Here is a 10560-nt window from a genome sequence, read left to right on the forward strand (position 1 = left end):
GTAAACTCCTGCCCTGGAGAGTAAAGGCAATTTAGGAGAGTGTAAAGTTCTTCAAAAAGAGACTCAAGTGTTCAATTGTTAGAACATGATTCTGCTGCAAGTTCCCAGCATAGGAAATCTTACTGCTGAGGCACAGAATCTGCTGGGCAACGACTTCAGGAGATACAAGCGTGCTCCTGACAAGAACCTCCTTGTGCTTTTAAACAATCTTTCATCCATGCAGTCTCTGAAGCCCAGAGAAGGGATAAGAGTATGCGTATGCACGGTTCCATAAGCATATACATATAATATATGTGCGTGTACACACACACACACACACACACACACACACACACATGTGTGCGCACATCAAGGGTCATTCTGAAAGGAGCAACGGTTGCCCTTCACGTCCTGCAAGGTCGAGGAGGCAGCACCCCGTCCTGCAAGCGCTGTGGGGAGCGCCAACTCCGTGTGGCCCCTCACTCGCACGCTAGCTTGCTGTCAAAGCTGGAAAGCCCAATGGCGAAGGCCTGGAGCACGCACAGTGGGTAGTTGTAGTCCAGCGTGAACACATCATCTGCCATGCGTCCAAACTGCATGACTATGTAGTCAGGGTCATTTTCATGGACTATCTGGAAGTTCTTCACGGACGCCTGAGTGACCCGGCCGTGAAAGTTGAGGACGTAGGACTGAGTGTCGTCGTTCCAGACCGGGGCCTTGTTGCGCAGCTCGATCAAGTTCTCCATGGTTCTGTTTTGCCATTTTGCAAGCAAGCTCTCACTGTTGTTTCATGGCCGAAATGGGATTCGCTCATGATTCAAATTCATCCCTGGAATAATCACGGACATTTTTCTAGGACCTTTAAACCCAAGTACATTTGTTTCGTAACAGACGGCGGCCAGCTCCTACCGCGTGTGGGCCTTTTCTACCAGACCTGGGGCCTTGACTGGGCTCACGCCATGGTCATACACCGTGAACTTGGTCCCCATGAGATTGGATCTAAGTTTGCCAATGTAACTTTCCCCTTCGCGAGATAAATCTGTCGGGTCAGTGGAGATCAGGTAGTTGGATGTTTTGCTCTTTTTCCGTTTTCTACCTGCAAGAAGAAATATCTTCCGGTTCTCATCTTTTTCCAAGTGCATGTAGTAGGTGGGGAAGAGGCCCCGATCCATCCCTTTCTTGTCCCTGGTTATCCGACACTTTACTGTGACGCCTCGAGGGGCAGGGCTATATGCAAAGTCTTCTAAATTCTCCACTTCTCCCAGCTGGTTCTCAGCCTGCTGGGCTGCGGTACTGGAAGCTCCGTGGTTGATTTCTGGCTGGATGCGGAATTGGGTCTTTCAGTTTCTGAATTTGTTGCCTGGGAACTTAATTCTTTTCCTTCTTCCTCATCTTCGGTCTCCTCTTCATCAAAGTTCAGACTACTTGAGATACCATGTTTTTGGAGAATTTCCTGAAGGTCTGGCTTGGAAGGAGTCTCCAGAGTGCCCTCCCCATCAAGACTACCTTCAATATCTTCTTCCGTAGCAGAAGAGCCTACTGAGAGAACGTGAAGTTTGCTTTCCAAGTCGTGAGCATCTGGCTTAAGGAAGGCAGCTGGACCATCAATGCCTGATTGTCCAGTTTCAGCTGTCGAAGTTTCAAGGTCTCATCTTCAAAGGCACTGTCCCCGCGGGGTCCGAGTCCGTAGCGCGCCGCCTCCATGCCCGCCGCTCGGCAAGTGGTACCCAGCTCCAGCCCTGGACGCTGCTGCTCCGGTGGCAAGCCTGAGCCGCAGCCGAGCCCCGCCCATCCTGATTTTCTTAAATGCCACAACCAAATAGCATTTACATTGTATTTTTGTAGACAATGAGCAGAAATGTCTTCAGAAGTTTTGCTTTCAGGAGAAACAGAAAATTTTAGTGATAATTGGAATTGGTTGGTAAAAGGACAAATAGAGGGTTTTGTTTGTTTGGGTTCTAATATTTTTTCCCAATTAGGAGAATTAAGAGCATGCACATGCTAATGGTCACAGTGCTATAAAAGAGGAGAATTGATGGAGTGACCGGAGGCAGCAGGAGCTGCGGACCTGGAGTGTGGGGAGGGGAGGGCACTAGGGACAGTGCACACTTGCCCTTACAGCATTGCAGCCAGGGCATCCTTGGGAGAAGGAGCAGCTGGGCCTGGGAGGGGGCCATGGCCCCAGGAAGCTTTTCTTGCCCTGTGAGTGGAAAATGAGTGTGTCAGACTCAAATAAGAAACTGGGAGATGTGACGCGTCCCATAGTTCTACAATGCCATGGATTCCCATTACTGATGGTCCTTGAGCTCTAAAAAACTCTCTCCTTTAACCTCATTGGCCCGTGGCCTCCTCCTCTTCCACGTGATGGATACTGTTTTTATGTTTGTCCCACATGAAACAGCAACAAGAACATCAATTCCAGGGATATTCCCCTCTGCAGCCACTGTCATTTCCACATTATTATCTAACAGCGGCTCCTCACTAGACCCGAGCTGACACTAAGGGCTACGGCTTGGCTATGAGATGCTCCCTAGAAAAGCTCATGTGTTGGCCATGCAGCAGGGTTTAGAGGTGAAATGAATGAGTCAGGGCTGTGACCTCGTTGGGGGACTGGCTGGTCCCTGTGGACAGGTGGGGTTTGGTTGTAGAAGGAAGGTCACTTATGCCCCTGGACCCTTCCTCTCTGTTGTCCAGCTGCCAGGAGCTGAACATCTTTCCTCCTTCGTGTCCTACATCTATGATGCTTTGCCTTGAAGCCAGCTGACCGTGGACTGAATCTCTGAAACCCTGATCCAGATAAGCTTCTCCTCCTCTAAGTTGTGCCTATCAAGCTTTTTGTCGCTGCAATGCAAAGTTCACACACGAAGCAGCTGAGACAAACACCACATGGTTGTTACCTTAAGGGTGCTAACCATCCAGTGAACACCGCCTCTGCCCCTTCGTGGATGAGAATCTGGAAATAGCTGCTTATATTTGCTGTCTCCGATTCCTCTTTTCCCATCTGTCTTCTGTTCACCGCCATTTGCTTCCTGCCCCCACCAACTCACAGAAATCCCAGGAACCAGCAATCTCCTAATGGAGAAATCAACCCATTGGGTCTTCCCGGCCATGATGAGTGCTGCGCAGACTCTGGGCCATGCCCCTCAATGAGCTGCACCCCTAGAATTCACACCTCTCTGTCATCCCCGTGATCTGTCGGGTGTGGGCAGGAACTTGAGTTCTTCTACCCAGCAGAATATGGTAAAGGTGATGGAATGTTCTGCCCATCCATGAGCCACATTCCACTTGGGCACAGCAGACTGAGAATTGTGCTGGCCTGATGAAGCCGGCAGCTGCCACACTGAGGAGGCGATGAGGAACTGGGGGCCTCTAGGACCCGGGAATGTCCCCGGCCAACAGCTATTAGGACGTGTATAGAGAGAGAAGAGTGGGGAGATGGATGGGATATGGAGAGAAATAAATACACCAATATGTGTGTGTGTGTGTGTGTGTGTGTGTATGAATATATTATTTGAACCTCACTATGATGTCTAATTAGAATACATCAATAAAAGCATAAAAAATATACCTTCCAAAATTGAGGCCCCACAGTTATACAGACACAAGGCAAAAATGTATGTCAAGGACCGGCCTGAACTGGGAATTGGCTCTTCCTCTTCTGCAAGCCCCACCTGAGAACACAGCCCAGCAGACCCTGAGACCGGGCAGAAAACCCAGCCCCGGCTCCTGACCTACAGAAGCCCAGAGGACAGTAGTGCTGTCTTGAGCACTGATTTATGAGACCGTTCGCTAAGTACCAGGAGAAAAGCAGGGCCTTGTACTTGCACTCAGGGCCATTTGTGGCTGCTTACCACTCTCTCCCCCTTGGAATCCCCCCACCGTTCCCCCCGTGACACCACTCCTTCCAGATTCGTCTGCGTGTTCTAGAACAGCCCGTTCCTGGTGTGGCGTCTGGGCTGCTTCCTGTCGCCTTCACTTAGTTACTTTTCTCTAGGTCCCACTTTCTTCCTGCCTCATCTGCTTGTGACAGCGGCATCCAGGTGTGCATCCCTAACTCACGGTTCTTACAACCCCAAACTATGTATTTTTGATTTTTTAATAAACCTGAAAGCTCCAACTGAAGATATCAAGCCTCAGTGGTATTCTATACAACCCATCTGGAAATTTGGCACCATTGTTCAGCCCATCCCTGGACCAAGATCTCATAAGCAACCCACTAGATCAGCCTCTCTACTACATGCCTCCTGCAAAAACACTTCTATTTCTTGTGCTGTAGAGGATTTTGGCATCTCCTTCCCTCCTCCTCCTCCTCCTCCTCCTCCTCCTCCTCCTCCTCCTCCTCCTCCTCCTCCTCCTCTTCTTCTTCTTCTTCTTCTTCTTCTTCTTCCTCTCTCTCTCTCTCTCTCTCTCTCTCTCTCTCTCTCTCTCTCTCTCTCTCTCCATTGACAATACCTTGCTTTGGAAAGTCTGTGTATAGCAGACTGTTTCATTACAGTGCCATGCCAGGCCGCAGACCTCAGGCTCATTCCCTCCACTAGTTAATGAGAGACTCCTCCAGCACCTCTCCTAGATGTGGGCAGTCCTGGGAGCAGGGCTTGCCTTTCTGAGCCCTTGTGGAGGTGACATGTATCTGCCACCCAGAGCTTCTCTCTGCTCAGCAGGAACTACAGTCCAGCCTCTCACAGTGCCATCCAGAAAGCCACCCTGTAGATAAGAAGCTTGACTAGGAGAGAATGCCAATGTATTACTGTTGGTTTCAACAATGTCTATTATTTTAAAAGCCAGCTAAATGAAATAGTGCCCCTAATGAAGTGGTCTATTTGAGTCCCGGAGCAAGGCACTTACTGCGTCTTGGACAAGCAGCAAATGGTTTTCCATTTGCTGTCGGGGAACCGCAGACAGCACCCAGGGGGATGGCTTCATTGTGATCCTCACTGTTGCCAAAATGTGGAGGGATATTGGGATATGATGCCCTTGCAGGACTGTGTTGGGATGTAATGTCTTTATAAAGATTTTCCAGTGGCTCTTTCAATTACTAGATAATATTCAAATTCCTTTGATTAGCACATAAAACCACCGTTGAGAACAGGGCCTGCCTCTTGGCTCTGAGCTTTGTACATTTACTCTGCTCCAAGTACATTCAGCAATTTATATTTCTCTGACCTTGACATTTTCCTCTCCATCTGATTTTAAATCATTCCTTCTAAGGAGCCTTTCACCTTCTTGTCTCCTTGCTAAATGCTAAGTTATTTCTCAAGATTCAGTGCTGGTGCCCACATTCTTATGAACTAAACCCCACCTCATAATATTTTGAACAAACCCCAACCTTAAATTTTATACTATTATCTTTTTTCTTTATTTGGTGGTACTGGGGGTGGGATCCAGGGGCTTTTCTACCTCCGGGCTATACTCCCAGACCTATTTTATATTTTATTTGGAAACAGGGTCTCACAGAGTTGTTGAGAGCCTCACTAAATAGCTGAGGCTGGCTTCGAACCTGCGCGATCCTCCTGTCTCAGCCTCCCAAGCGCGGGGATTACAAGTGTGCGCCACCATGCCCGGCTTTGTACTATTATCTTTGAGAACAATCATTTTCATTCAGTACGTTGAATTTTTTAAAGTCCACAATTTTATCTTAATCATCACTGTATGCCCAGAGCATCACACAAATCCCAGAACATGAAATATATGTGTGAAACAAAATCAATTAATCTTCATCTTAATATTACCATTCTTGAAGCTATCCTTATTTTTAGAAATCCGGTGCTTCTAGCTGGCACTTAGCAACAAAATATCACAAGTATTTCTTTTTTGGATAATTCATTTCTCTCTTCCAAATACTATAGTAATGTAATATAATGATTAAAACCAAATGATTGAGCTCTCAACACTGTAGCGCACCGCTGGGAATCACATTTACGTGGTGGATGGAGTGTCATACATAACCCAAGCTCTTGGCTCTACCCAGTAGGCCCGTGGGAGCAGTTGACTTAGGGGTGCCAAAAATGAAGACGAGAGCAGGGATAGTTTGGAGCGGAGACGGGGACACACTCGTTTCTGCTGTTCTCTATTTTTCAGCAACATCCGATGCTTTCATATTTTGCTACTCCCATCAGCAGGTGATTGCGTGAAGAGCAGTCCCAGGTAGGAAGACCAACATGTTTGATTAGGAAAGAGTTCTGCGAGTGAGGTATTCTTCCCCTTGTGGCTCATCAAGCCACAAGAGGGTTATTGCTACCTGGATTTTACTTTCACTTATAATATACTGAACCTCTTGGCAGTCACTATGACCTCGCCATTTCCTTCTCAGGATAAGCAGGCTGTGTTCACCATTTGTGCACAGCACTCTACTGCAGTTAGCAGCAGTCCCCCCTTTTTGCACTGGGAGAATTCCATGCATCTTACATAGAACTTTTTCCCTGTTTCTCTAATACTTAGTCCCAGTAGAGAATAGAATAAACATTCTCTTTAAGCAGAATACATTGCACCTTAATATCTGTTAGTAATCTTTAAACTGATTTTTATTTCCTATGCATATCCTAAAACAACAACTGAATCAATTTGATGAGAAAATTAGCTAACCTAATTGTCTGTGTTTCACTAGTATCTTAATCATATGTTTTGAAGTTCTTGATTAAAAAAAAAAAGGAAGGAAGAGCCAGGCGTGGTGGTGCACGCTTATAAATCCCAGGATTTGGGAGGCTGAGACAGGAGGATTGCACAGGTTCAAAGCCAACCTCAGCTACTTAGTGAGGCTCTCAGCAACTTAGTGAGGCCCTGTTTTCAAATGAAATATAAAATAGGTCTGGGAGTATAGCCCAGAGGTAGAAAAGCCTCTGGGTTCCACCCCCAGTAACACCAAAAAAAGGAAGGAAACAATAAGGTCACCAATGACCAGATATAATTTTATGTGTATGAACTTTAAAGGGTTTTTTTCTTATCTCCATGATTTCTGCATTAGCCAATTGATCCACAGATCTCTTATTCACAAATGGCTTACGATATAATAAGTAATACTAGAATGAACTAAGGCAAAATTATATCTCTCTTATATTCAAGATTAAATCCATTTGAAAGGACAAAATTTATGGCCATGTGTTTTTTTATTCAGTTGTAAAATGTCAAAAATAGGTGAATCCATAGAAGCAGAAAATTTATGTGTTTTCACAAAGCCAAGGAGAGACAGAAATGGGGAGTGACTGAGAATGGGCAGGGTGTTTTCTTGGGTGGTAAGAATGTGATGATTGCACAAGTTATATGTATACAGAAACCACTGAATTATACACTTCAGAAGGGTACATTTTATGCTATGTGAATTATGTCTCCATAAAAATGATGTGCAGAGACGGTGTTATCTCTGTTGTATTTCAACAGAACCAACTCTCTACTGAAAATACACAGTAATTATTTTTCTCATGATACTTAATGTTTTGAGAAAAAAGTTATGCATTCTTATTTAATTGACGGATAAACCTGTACACATTTATCATGCTATTCTGAAGTAGATGTACAGGTAGGATGACTAAAGATAACTGATAAATATGTCTCACTTCACATGGTAATCACTTTATGATGAGAACTCTTAGCAGGCACCCTCTGTCCAATTTTCAATAGCACAATCTTTCATGATTAATTATAGTCACCACATGGTACAATAGATCACATTAACTTATTCTTCTAATCTAACCAGAAAAGAAAAAGAAAATCATGCCATTCGTGATGACGTGGATAAATTTGAAATAGGCCAGGCACAGAAACACAAATACTGCATGATCATAGGATCATATGTGGAGCCTAAAATGTTGACTTCATGAAACTAGAGTAGAGTGGTGGTTACCAGGGACTGAGATGGCAGCAACTGAGTTGAGGAGACTGACAGCTCTCTACCTACTTACCTAGAATACATACACACATACATGTATTTTGTATAAAATATGTATAATTTTAACTGACATAAATATCTTGAATTCATGGAATATCACATATAGGAGTTCTTTACTGACTAAAGTCTCCTCTTTGGCATCCTTCAATGACATCTCTTCCTGAACAAATACAGGACTTTAACTATGGGATGGCATGTGCCATTGCCCCTGCAGCACCACCATTCAGAGCAGTCCACTTCTCGATCTTTTGTCCCCACGGGAAACCTGCTTCTCCTTTCTTGGACACACATTTGCAAACGCTGCTCTGGTGGTCCATGTTCTTCTGGCAGTCTTTTTGATAATTAGTAAATGCCTTGGCACTATTAGGATAGATTGATTCGTGATTAATCTCAATAAATGGGTCAGTAGCAGGTAAATGACCACTGTCTGTTATTTATTTATTTATTTATTTATTTATTCATTTATTTATTTGCATTGAATTCAGAGAAAACCTCAAACACAACAAAAGAATAAAACCACATAAAAATGAAAAGAGTATTCCAGTATTAACTAAAAGTATCATTTGGAATTAACATTCAGATAAGTCTAACAGATTCAGGATTAAAGAAGGAAGTTGTGTATTTTGGGAGTTTTACTAATTTAAGAAGCTCTGCTAGTGCCTTTTGTTTCTTAAGAATTCAGCTAAAATTAGCTTCCACTCTCTGAAGAACTAGAATAAAGTAAAATGGTAATTGTCTTTCACACAGTAAGTCAAATTTACATTCATTTTGTCTCTCTTATCACTTAATTTTTATCAGGTAATAAAATCTATGCTAAATTCTGGATTCAGGCTTAGAAAAATCTGATAGCTAGATCAGTCTAGATTATGACAAAATCTCCATATTTCCCACAGCTCATAAAGTCTTAAACTAAAATATAACTCACACAAGACAGCAGGTGCAGCCAATCCAGAGAAAGCCTAACAGTTTATGTCTAAAAAGGAGCTGATTTTATTTCAGTAGCTAGATCTTGATGTGTGAATGTTTATATATATTTTAAAGTCTTTGTTTAAATTCAAGCAAACATGAGGCCTGAAATATTTTATCTACTAGTAGGAACATGCAAATATGTAATTGGTCTCTTTTTCAATTATTTAAAAATATTTTTATTAGTATTTAAAATGCCTGACTTGTTAAAGCTCTTAAATGTGGGAATTTTGTCATTTTAAGGCATTCTGAAGTTTATACTCATGACATATTTATTAATAACAGTCAAAGAAAGCTCCCTGAGTTTTTTACGCTGCCACGTCGAGCTCCAAGGTGCACACATTGTTTTAGACTTGCTTGCTCACGTCCCCCTCACCAACCTGCTGGGCTTGCTGGCGGCTACCCAGGTGCTACCCAGAGATAAAGTCTTGTCAAAGAACACTTCAAAGGAAATGTTCAAATGATAATTCTCTAGGAGGTTATGGATTGGAGCAATGCTAAAAAGAAGTTGTGTAATTAATTTGAGCTTAAAAGTCTTTTCACCGTACAAAAACGATCATTACCAGTATATATGCATTGTAAGGAGGCATCGTTTGTACTAGAATTATCTGCTTACATTATACAGGTGGTAAATCATTCAAAAATGCGTAGTAAAAAGAGCGCCTGGGAGATTTGTTGCTCTGTACGTGCGTTTGCATTTTTTTTTTTTTTTTATTACTGCTAAGACTGAAGAGTGCCGTTGCAGGGCTGAGCTGGAGACTGACTGGCGGCCCTTCTCTGGTCGCAGGCTCTGGATAAGCAGAAGGAGAAACATCAAGAGTGCCGGTCGCATCATGTCACACAGCATCTTCAGGCGAGTCCAAGGCCTGCCCCTCCTCCAGGGAAGGTCAGATTTCTGAGGGATGATTGTGTCTTCGTCACCATTACATCCTCAGTGCCTAGCAATGTGTCGGGATCATATCAGAGGCTCAGTAAATATTTGAGGAATTAACAATATCAATTCCGGACAAGATCAATTAAGACAAAGATTTAAGTCATCTTTGGCATTCTATTAAGTACATTAGAGAACAATTTGAAGAATGAGAGCTGCTTTGAAATTTTCCTATGTGAAAAATGTTTTTCAAACTGTGCTTTTGTTTTTGTTTTGGTTTTTAACTGCGCTTTTCTTGTGAGCTTTTTTTTTTTTTTTTCCACTTGTGTATCTGATGGTTCTTTGGGTGGTTTCAAGTTTACTAAGGCTCATGTGAAAAATCAGCTCATGGGAAACCCACATTTTTCTTGAGTTTGAGGCTCATAGTACTGAAAACTGTTGTTTTGAGATAATTCCAGTCTAACCTTGTTTAAGGAAACAACTCATATGAGTACTTCATATCTACTTTAATTTGTGTCCATAGAAAAGTCAACAGGGAATCAAAATAGGTTTCCTATATTTTCACACTTTTAGAGCTATTGAATAAATATTTTTCTATTCATTTAAAAATAAGGCCGGGTGTGGTGGCGCACGCTTGTAATCCCCGTGCTTGGGAGGCAGAGACGGGAGGATCGCGTAGGTTCAAAGCTAGCCTCGCTGGCTTAAGAGATCCTGTTTCCAAATAAAAATATAAAAAATAGGTCTGGGAGTGTAGCCCGGAGGAGGGTTTCCAGGAACCCCAGTACCACCAAAATAAATAAATAAATAAATAAATAAATAAATAAATAAATAAAAATAAACGGATGGTTAAACCTTTTAAACT

At 43.1% G+C, this 10560-nt stretch overlaps 1 pseudogene across 1 annotated transcript; it reads right to left on the minus strand.

Moving 5' to 3' along the window:
• Positions 1–458: 458 nt before the first annotated feature.
• Positions 459–1697, minus strand: LOC308259220 (tubby-related protein 3-like; annotated as a pseudogene). The gene has a single exon. The product of its transcript is annotated as a tubby-related protein 3-like (transcript).
• Positions 1698–10560: the final 8863 nt, after the last annotated feature.

Source organism: Muscardinus avellanarius (assembly GCF_963383645.1).
Source record: "Muscardinus avellanarius genome assembly, chromosome: 2".
Lineage (NCBI taxonomy): Eukaryota > Metazoa > Chordata > Mammalia > Rodentia > Gliridae > Muscardinus > Muscardinus avellanarius.